The following is a 9,815-nucleotide window of genomic DNA, read 5'->3' as shown; positions in this document are numbered from 1 at the left end:
AATGTGTGTTATCCAGCACAAAAGTTTGTTTGTTGTTTACAAATAAAAGCACAAAACTCAGCCTCTGGATCTGTGAATAATTGACTGCCAGCGCGTCTGCAGGTTAGTCTCCCCTACTCAGACTCTCTGTGACTCATTTTAAGTTGCCGACACAATGTGTAGTACACACTGTAAGGAGCTTTCCTCGGTGAGCTCATGGTGCACGACAAACACGGAAACATTCAGAAGAAGAAGAAACCATTTTTATTGTCATATACATTTTACACATACATGAAATTTGACCCATCCCTGTATATAGGGAGCAGTGGGCTGCCATTGATCGGGGCCCGGGGAGCCGGGGGTCAGTGTATTGCTCAGGTACACTTCGACACGTGACACACGTCCCAGTCGGGGATCAAACCGTTGACCTTCCGGTTCCCAGACGACCTTCTAAACCCAGTGAGCCAAGGTCGCCCCACAACACATCATACAAATGCTAAATCCATAATAAACACAAGAAAACGCAAAGAGAACCCTGAATACACAAGTGAAAACAAAGTCCTTAAAGTGACGGCACTGGTTTTAATGTAATGTAATAATGTACAAAGGCATCAGTGGCCCAGTTGTCCTCCCTGTGATTGCCTTCCCTTGAAGCACCGGGTTTGTCCATGTCTCTTGTTGAACTTTCATTCAAATGTCTTGTCAGCTCAGAGGCCATAGATTGAATTGAGCCTCTCTGCGTACTGACTCCCACGCTTGTTGTGTGTCCCACTGCCTGTGCCATCCTGCGGTGGAGGGCGGGTCGTCTATCGAGATAGAAAGTGAAAATTAAAGTTCAACGCTGTAACAGAGAAAGAAACGGAAAGAAGATGACAAAGTTCTTCGGACCTCTTCTACTGAGTGGAGATCAAACTGGTCCTGGACTGGATTTTGTGTCCTGGCCCTGAGTTTTCTGAAAAGATAAAGTTCAAAAGTTGAACACAGTCTTGTAATGATAATGTATTCACAAACAGTTACAGGAGGAGTAGTCAGATCCTTTACTTACAAGTACTAATACTGCAATCTTAAAATACTCTGTAAAAGTACATAAGTACTTTCAGCAAAATGTACTAAAAACAATACATCAAAGGTAACAGTACTCATTCTTAAAAATGAGCCCCTGTGAGTGGTATATTATTATATACAGTGTGACATTATTAGATTGCACACAACACAAAGGGGCTACTGTTAGTGTCACTGTGTTTTATGTCGTACTGTGCTCCGATGTACTGCTCACTATTACAAGACTGTCAATGAAGATTCACGCCAAAGCAAATGATTTGCCTTTTTTAGTGAAGACATTCCGGTGAGTCTTTGTTCTCGCACCAACAGAAGTATCATTATGTGCCGTGACTCAATGTAAATTATATGAATGCATTGAATGCATGGATATTGGCCAAACTTTAAGTGAAGCAATAGTTTGTTGAAACCCATTGCATCAACTGTCGAGTCGTTGCAGTTATTCTGTTTGCATGACTTTTTAGTGACATCAAAGCGTATAGGTTCTCTGTGCATGCAGCTACGCTATAGCTATATGAATCAAAGCATGTCACCACAGTGTGGTTTAAGCTCTGTAGCAGCCACAGTCAGAATTTGATGTCATGAGTAACACCCTTTACGTTCGCCTCTTTGTGCTTTGTGCAATCTAATAATGTCATAATGTAAAAGATATCACTCACAGGGGGTCATTTTCAAAAATGAGTACTGTTGCTTTTTGCATTTTGCTGATAACACGTCTGTACTTTTACTTTACTTTTGTGATGGATACTACGACTGCAATGGATTATTTCAACATTGTGGTGTTGAGCATCCACCAAAGTGTCAGGGAATCAGAAGTTGTTCTTTGATGAGATATTTCCTCATTTATTCCAGGAAACATTTCTAACTTCAGAGTATATTTCATGAGGGAACATGTTTTATTTGATCATAGACTGCATTGAGCAGTTTGATATATTTTGTTAAATTAAATAAAAAAGGTCAAAACATGTGTATATTCCCTAATGGTATTACTTGTACTTCAATCAATTTCTTCTCTTATTAATATGTTTGGGCTAAAAATTCTTATTTCAGTATATTGAACGTAAAGATACTTGGGTCGGCATGCAAATAAAAAAGAGAAGCGCAAACGACATGAGCTCAGCGTAGCAAATGGCAGCTATACGACCCTGACCTCATTTTCATGTGTATCACTTTGTGCACTTCCTCGTATATCTTTGCATCGTCCACTGTGCACAAATATACCTCGACCGAACTCGACCATGATTAACCTTAATCCAACCGACTGAGGCCCTGCAGACCCCAGAGGTACACATCTCACGGGTGCTTAATCATATAATTTATATATTTGTTCACTACTTTGTCAATCAATTTGTTCCGAATGACTTCATATCATTGTTCTCTGTTTCTGTAAAAATACTAATGCATTAGAGTCCTGGGCAACCCCAGTCAAAAGGAGCAAAATGCTGCCAGTTTTAAGAACCATTTATGCAGTTTGCAGAGGGCACGTTTGCAACGGGTCCTAACTTAACGTACCGCACACTGACAGTGGGGTACGGATGCTCTGTCTGCCATTGTGAAGGAGACACTCATTTCGTTATGTGCACTGTCTTTACAATATGCAAATCAACTGTAAGGTAACATTGTTTTTTCTTCGGATGGCATTAATTGCATAACTAACTGTTTTTTTTGAGAAAGAAAGAAATGAACCCTTTGTTATGATGGCTGTTTCTTACAGTAGGTTATTCTCGGGGTCCTCGTCGGTCGTGCTTGTATGTTAAATGTGTTGGATGAGGGCTAAAGCAGAGCACATAAGATATACTGCAGGTTGCATTGTTAACTGCTGTATCCAAGGTCAGTGCTGTGAGCGTCACAAAGGAATTTGCACTTACTTTAGCTTTCATTTGGATGGGGCAGATATTATAATACCTTTCCACAGTAAGCCAGGTTTACGTGCATGGCAAGATACCAATAAGTGTGAGTCAGGAATTGAAATCGACCATCGTTCCCAGTACAGACAACTGCTCTGCACCAGAGCAGAGACAAATTCAATGAATTAGTTCTTTCTCACAAATCTGAAAGCTAAAAAGGTATTACTCACCTGTAGAGACAGACTGCTGTAGTGATTACACATAGAAGAAATCCAATTGCAGCTGCGATGTATAGAGAATACCACAGTGGACTGATTTCTGCACAAAATCAGATGTGAATGAATGTAAGTACAGTATCAGCTTTGAAATGCACTGTGTCTGGTGTAGAGATGAACAGCCGTGTTTTGTGCTCCACTTACCTTCGTGTTCCACAGTCACATTTAAATTCCACTCAATAGCCCTTTCACCTTTGACGTCATTTAAAAAACATCTGTAGGTTCCTGCATCGTCATGCTGAACGTTCAAAATACTCATCTTTGAAGGTAAGGTTTTGTCTATTGTTATTTTGTGAGAGTTGAAATTTGAAGAAGCATTATTAAATAACGTGAATGAAAACACAAAAACAGATTCGCCTCTGGTCCATCTGATTTGCGTTACATTTGTCTCGGATATGTTGCAGGTGAAGATGACGGAGTCTCCCCTGGACACCAGCTTATCCCTGTGCTCAACTGCATCAATCTCTAACATTGGAGGAAACAACCAATCAATACAAATATAATCTATAATTACATTTACAGAATTAGCATGCATAACAAACACAAATATCCACTGTACCTGCAAAGACTTGGCACATAACTAAGAGTTGAATGGAGAGAAGAGCTGCTTGGTTTAGGTTGAACATGATGACCATCAGACTGACAAAGACCGACTGAAAGTTCAGCATCACCTCTGAAACGTATTAGAGGAAGAGGCACAGAGAAAAGGAAGTGCTTATTTCCTGGTTAGATAGATGGTTTGTCTGCTGAGAACTTAGCTGTGTGTTGTAAGTTTGAGGAGCAAAGAAACATGAATTCACACGAGAATCATACAATTGGAACATTGAGAATTGAAACTCACTCCTTCCTGAAAATAAACTTTAGTAAATATATCGTGAGTAATCACTTTTCTTATTTCCTTTTGCTCAGTCATGTCATGAACAGAATATGAGAAGCACACGCGCAGCGCTCAACTACAGGAAAAGCACTTCTGCGAATTGCTTAACACATTTTAGCCACATAGTGACCGTAACCTATATATTGAGTGGAACTTCACAAGTGACTGATGCTATCAGTCATAACCAGGTCTTGATAATGAGACTCTTAATGTGATATAAAACATCAAACATTGTAGTACTGTATAATGGGTGTGAAAACCTCAGGTGTTAAGCATGAATAGACCTTCACACAGAGACCATCACAGAAGACATGTCGACAGACCACAGTCGGATAAGCACGGGTGTGAATTATAAAATGGATGTTGGCTGCTTGAGTTTGTCCCGGGTGTAGCCTGCCTTCACCCCATCTCAGCTGGGTCCGGCTCCCCTGAAACCCTGAAAAGGATAAGCAGTCAAAGATAATGGTTGGATGGATGTACTTTTTCCGATTCAGAACGTTTTTGTATTATTTTGATGACAATCAATTACTTCAGAAAGTATTTACAGGTCAGTGCAGTAAATCTAAATACATCACAAACAGCAACAAAGCCTCTACACCTAGACTACAAGAAGGGAGAAAAGTTATGTATATATATATCCTGTATATATACGTATATACAGTACCGGTATGTGCATATATTTTTATATATTTTGGCAATGCACCAGGTGCTGGAACTAGCAAATGGATGGTACCCAATGATAAGGCATAAGCAGAAGATGATGACCAGCATTCATTTCAGCCTTGGTTGTAGATTATTTGTGCAGAATTGCTGTGGAACATGAGCCGGGTAGGTGCTCTGCTCCACTTCACCTTGAAGAGAAAGGTTGAAGAAAACTTTCTATCACTCATCTGTGAATGCTAAGAGAAGATAGTACTGTACCAGAAATACCATGCCTGTTAACCTGCAGACCCCATCAAGATTCCTCTATTAAATAAGAACATATCTAGCTGATGACGTTACAGAAGGCTGTGGCATACAGTAATACCCATGCCCATGTATATATCCGCCACCAACACACGCAAAGGCTTTAGAGCTGTATAAGATGGCTTCCATTTCCTTTAATTCTGCCCTCTGTCTGAATGTCAAACAGGAACAGGAAACTCACACCTATCAAAGGTGTCAGAGGTAGACAGGTGTCATGTGATTGACAATACACTTCAAATGGATACAGCACTCCGGATGGATCACAAATATGCCACAAGCCTGTCACTCATGCGATCTGGCTCTTGTAAGGTTTGGTTTTCGATTCAGATTGTTGTTTTGATTGCCCGGAAGTGCTACATTAAGCACGATGAAGGCCAGGCCATGCATTTTCCAGGCTTTTCAAAGCAGAGTTGATTATGTATGGGGACAGGGAAACTGTGGTGGTGGTGAATAAAGAGTAAGAAGCTGAGGAGGCTTTGAAGCAGTGAATGGTGAGGAAGTGATTTACCGTACTTTTCGGGCTATAAGCCGCTACTTTTTACCCCACGCGGTGAGGCGTAGGCTTATAGTCCGGTGCGCTTTATATATGGATTTTTCCATAGCTTTTCTCAGCCACAACAACCGCAACTTCCGGTTCCGGTCTAACACAACATTTAAGAGCTCCCGACACAGAACAGTTGCTACCAGCTGTTACTGACAGGGTTGCTACAATATGGATGAAGTACCTTTGACCTACCTCTCACTAGGACTGTTAACAAAAAAGGTTGAACGGCAAGATGCTTTTAACAGTACATGTCCGACTCGCTAGCTTCTAAGCCAGGCATGTCCAAAGTCCGGCCCGCGGGCCAATAACGGCCCGAGGTCAGATTTTATATGGCCCGCACCGTCTGTCTTAAAATGCATTATTTATGGCCCGCCAGCACAGTCAAAACGGAATGAATAAATCATACAAATTCAACATGCAATACCTCTTTTTACCTCATGGTGGCAGCACCACTCTGTAACTGTCTGTCTGTTTGAAATTTACTGACCCTTGAACTGTCATGGCTACAGCAAGTAAAAAAGGAAAGTGGATAATGAGGGCCACCGATTCCAGGAGGTGGAGATCGCAATATTTTTTCACCGAAAACCAAAACAACTGTGTCTCCCTAATTTGTCATGAGACTGTTGCCTTGTTTAAGGAATATAATGTAAAGAGACACGACGAGCGGTGCTTTTCACATGAAAACATCATCAAAGTAAGCTACAAGTGGCCGTGGTAATTGCTAAACATGAGAAACCTTTTACGGAATGTGAGTTTATCAAAGACTGTGTTATGACACAGCAGAACACATAATTGCCCCGAGAAGAAGACAGAGTTTGCTAATGTTTGCCTGGCTCGTAACACTGAAGAGCGATCATCAGATACTAAGAGACAACTTGATTTTTTTCGTGAGCCTGTTTCATGTGTGTTGAACTTAAATGTGAGAACTTTTCATCACCCTCACTAAGTCATATTTAAGATTGTCTTGAGCTGAGAATATTGATCGGTTCCTATGTAATTAGCTTTTAGATGGCTTGTTCTTTGTGTTATCTGACTTTCAAGATGTGAAAGAAAGGCAGAATAGTTGTTGAGATTTGTTCATACATGAATGCTTACATTTGGTTACATTGCTATTTGCTGTCATTGAAAATAAAATGATTAAATAACAATGTATGTATAGGCTACTTGTATTGTTTAAAATAATGTGTGTGCACAAAACACGCTGACAGATTGTTTTGTGTCCAAATGCCAGGTTAATGAATGAGGTCTTCAGTAGTGGCAGTCAGCAGGTGCCCTTAGCCATATTCACAGGAGACTGAGTGAGAAGAGGCCGGCCCAACAAGCAGGAAAAGAGAACATTGCTTCAGCGTAATTTCTTTCCATTAATGTTTAAAAAAAAGCCCTCTCCAAATCATCTGTCTTGACACAACCATGATTACCAATAATTAGCTGTTTTGCAATAATTCGCTGTTTATCCCTCCTTCCTTCTCTTCGATATTTGCAACTGGTAGAACATGAGGGCAGAGCAATATTGTGAGCACTACAGAGTGACCATATTATCAGATTCTGCATGGCTCCCCCACACATAAATGCTCGTACTACAGGAAGCCTCAAGAATACATTCCTCGTCAAGACTAGGAGGCCTTGAAGGAACACACACACACACACACACACACACACACACACACACAAAGCCTGCCTCTGAATCACACTTCTTCTGCTGGCCTCTGAGAAAGAGACAAATAGAAAAAAATGTGATTAAAGGAAACTCCAGGAGCAAGAAAGAAACTAATTGAGTGTGTGTGTGTGTGTGTGTGTGTGTGTGTGTGTGTGTGTGTGTGTGTGTGTGTGTGTGTGTGTGTGTGTGTGAGTGAGAGAGAGAGAGAGTGCGTGTATGCTGCATGTGTATGTGTGTGTGTGTGTGTGTGTGATGGTGGATGGCCTTTGACCCTTTCAGGCATTGATGGATGTTTGAGAATATTTGAGATGCCTCTCGGAAAATCCCAGGCAGAACACAGAGAGACATCAGAAGAGCGAATACTGAATACTGTATGATTCTCCCGTATGTGCATGCACAGCGCATTCATTTAAATCAGTGGTACCAGAGATGGCTTGCAGAGGGAATATGTATTGTTTGTCTGGCGTTGCAACAAGAGGAGAGATTATGAAACAGTTTGTCTGATTAAGTATTCATCGTCTCCTGGCTGCATGCAGGACATGGTGAAAGCAAATCTGCATTAAATGTGTGTCCTTTTCTAAGTCGGTGTTTAATATTTCACACATATCCGTGCTTGAGTGTGTGTCTATGTGCATATGTGCACAAGAAAAGAAAAAGAGGAGGGCAACCGATGGCAAAAACTGAAAGAGCGGATGACAAGATGGCCCGTCTATCAGCTTTGTATTACATATTAATCAAGCTGCTGTTAGAAATATTCAGTTTTTTTCTGTTGATTTTTTTTGTAGGAGGTGGATATGAACAGGAAAAAGGTGTATTAACGCGTGCGTCAGAGGGTTAAGAACAGATAAATCTACTGTTGATTTCCGTCAAACGTTGCATTCAACTGATCTCAATTCAACATCAAATTTCTTTTTATTGTGGTGCTTATTTCGTAACCCTGCTTTGCAGACGTTATGTTTATTTCTTCTGACAAATACGTTTTGATGGACACGTACAAAGCGCATGACTCCAGAGCACGGAGCTAGCATCCTGAGTAGCGCATGTGGTTAAGTTCAGGCAAGATGGTGGTTTAAATTAACTGGTAATGAAACCAGTTTCTCATGCTTCAACTCACTTTTATCTTGATGTAAGCTGTAACGATGACAACAATCTGTCCCCATGGGCTTTTCGTGTCTAAACCAAACCACTTGCAAGAGTGAAGGTGGGCGTCCACGCATTCATCTTCCTTGTACAAAAATGGCTCTTACATTACCTACAATGCAACGTCAGGCTTTCCAAGCATCCTGGAAAACAGTTGACCAATTCTACAATCATTGAAGACACATGGAAAATGAAAGAACAAATCAATTGTCCTAGAAAATCTTGTGTTGAGAGGGAAAATTATTTTAACATTCCCCTCTTTTATTTTAGCTGAGAATGAACTACACGGCCATATAGCTCATAGATCACCATGACCTTACCCGTTTGTTTGTGGACGACACTGTTCAGATCTTAGCTTTACATTTAGACCAACATCTTGATTACTGGCTGGCACCATTTTGTATTCTTGCGTAAGAAGTGTCACACTAGGATAGAGTTAGGTACAACTGAACACTGAGTAAGACATTATTCGGTAGACATTACTCTCTCTCTCTCTCTCTCTGTGTGTGCTGCAGGTGAGCTTGGCTGAATGGATGATTGCTATTGTGTGGGTGTGTAGGTTGTTCCAGGAAGCTGACTGGTTCCAACCTCCGAGCTTGAGGTTCAACAGGCTTCCCCTCGGCCCCTGCTGACTCTCATCTCTCCACTTCCAGCCACAATGACAGCCGGCACGTTCTCTGTGAAATGTTCCTATTCTGTTCATTTACATAAACAGTCCAGTTTCTGTTGGGCGTTAGGTTAGTTGTTTATTGTTTTGTTTTGCTGTTTGTCCACCCTGAAGCTGCAAGTTATAATAATACACTTTTTAAAGGGCTGCATATTCCTGGGGGTTCTTGTGCCAGGTTTTCCACTAGGCCGAGTCGTAACGGCATAGACCGCGATACAATCAGGCTTCTTTTTGCAATCAGAGGAGTCACCCCCTTTCACTTTCAAAAAGAATAACATTGACATTTGAAAGGGATAAGTGATATTCAGGATCATATGAATGTTCAAATGGTAGTTTGTGGACCAGAGTATTTTGAATAGGCTGCTCTCCCTCATGTTGGGGAAACTCTGTGAACCCCCCCCCCCCCCCCCCCCCCCAACCGTTTACTCGTCTCATCAACTTGCTAAATTCAGTTGGTCATTGTTTCAAAGTGGAAGTTTTTGTTTTGGGGCCATCGCTAACAACAGAAAACTACATTCAGGCTGTTTTTCACTGCTTGTTATTCACTGTCAGTGCAGGTAGAATGAAAAACACACACACACACTCACTGTAATACACACACACTGATACAAAAAGCCCCGGGGTGTAAAATAATCACAGCATCTATATAAACAGGTGGACTTCCTCAGAGGCGATGAAGTCATATATAATTGATGGCTTGCGGTGGGAACAGATTCATTCATCCTCTCCTTTCGATTCAGAATTCAGTGTGCCGCAGTGTTCAATACCTCAGACTGCTCTTCTTCATCACTCTTAAATTACTCC

At 41.2% G+C, this 9,815-nt stretch overlaps 1 long non-coding RNA gene across 1 annotated transcript; it reads right to left on the bottom strand.

Annotated features, from left to right (window-relative positions):
• Positions 1-774: 774 nt before the first annotated feature.
• Positions 775-3,746, bottom strand: LOC306783910. The gene is made up of 3 exons (XR_013772323.1): positions 3,305-3,746; positions 3,116-3,203; positions 775-931 (listed from the first exon to the last, which is right to left on the bottom strand). It is a non-coding gene; the product is annotated as an uncharacterized lncRNA (long non-coding RNA).
• Positions 3,747-9,815: the final 6,069 nt, after the last annotated feature.

The sequence above is a fragment of the Melanostigma gelatinosum genome (assembly GCF_949748355.1).
Source record: "Melanostigma gelatinosum genome assembly, chromosome: 10".
Lineage (NCBI taxonomy): Eukaryota > Metazoa > Chordata > Actinopteri > Perciformes > Zoarcidae > Melanostigma > Melanostigma gelatinosum.
The sequence above is the reverse complement of the archived record's forward strand: the minus strand, read 5'-3'. Positions and strand labels throughout refer to the sequence as shown.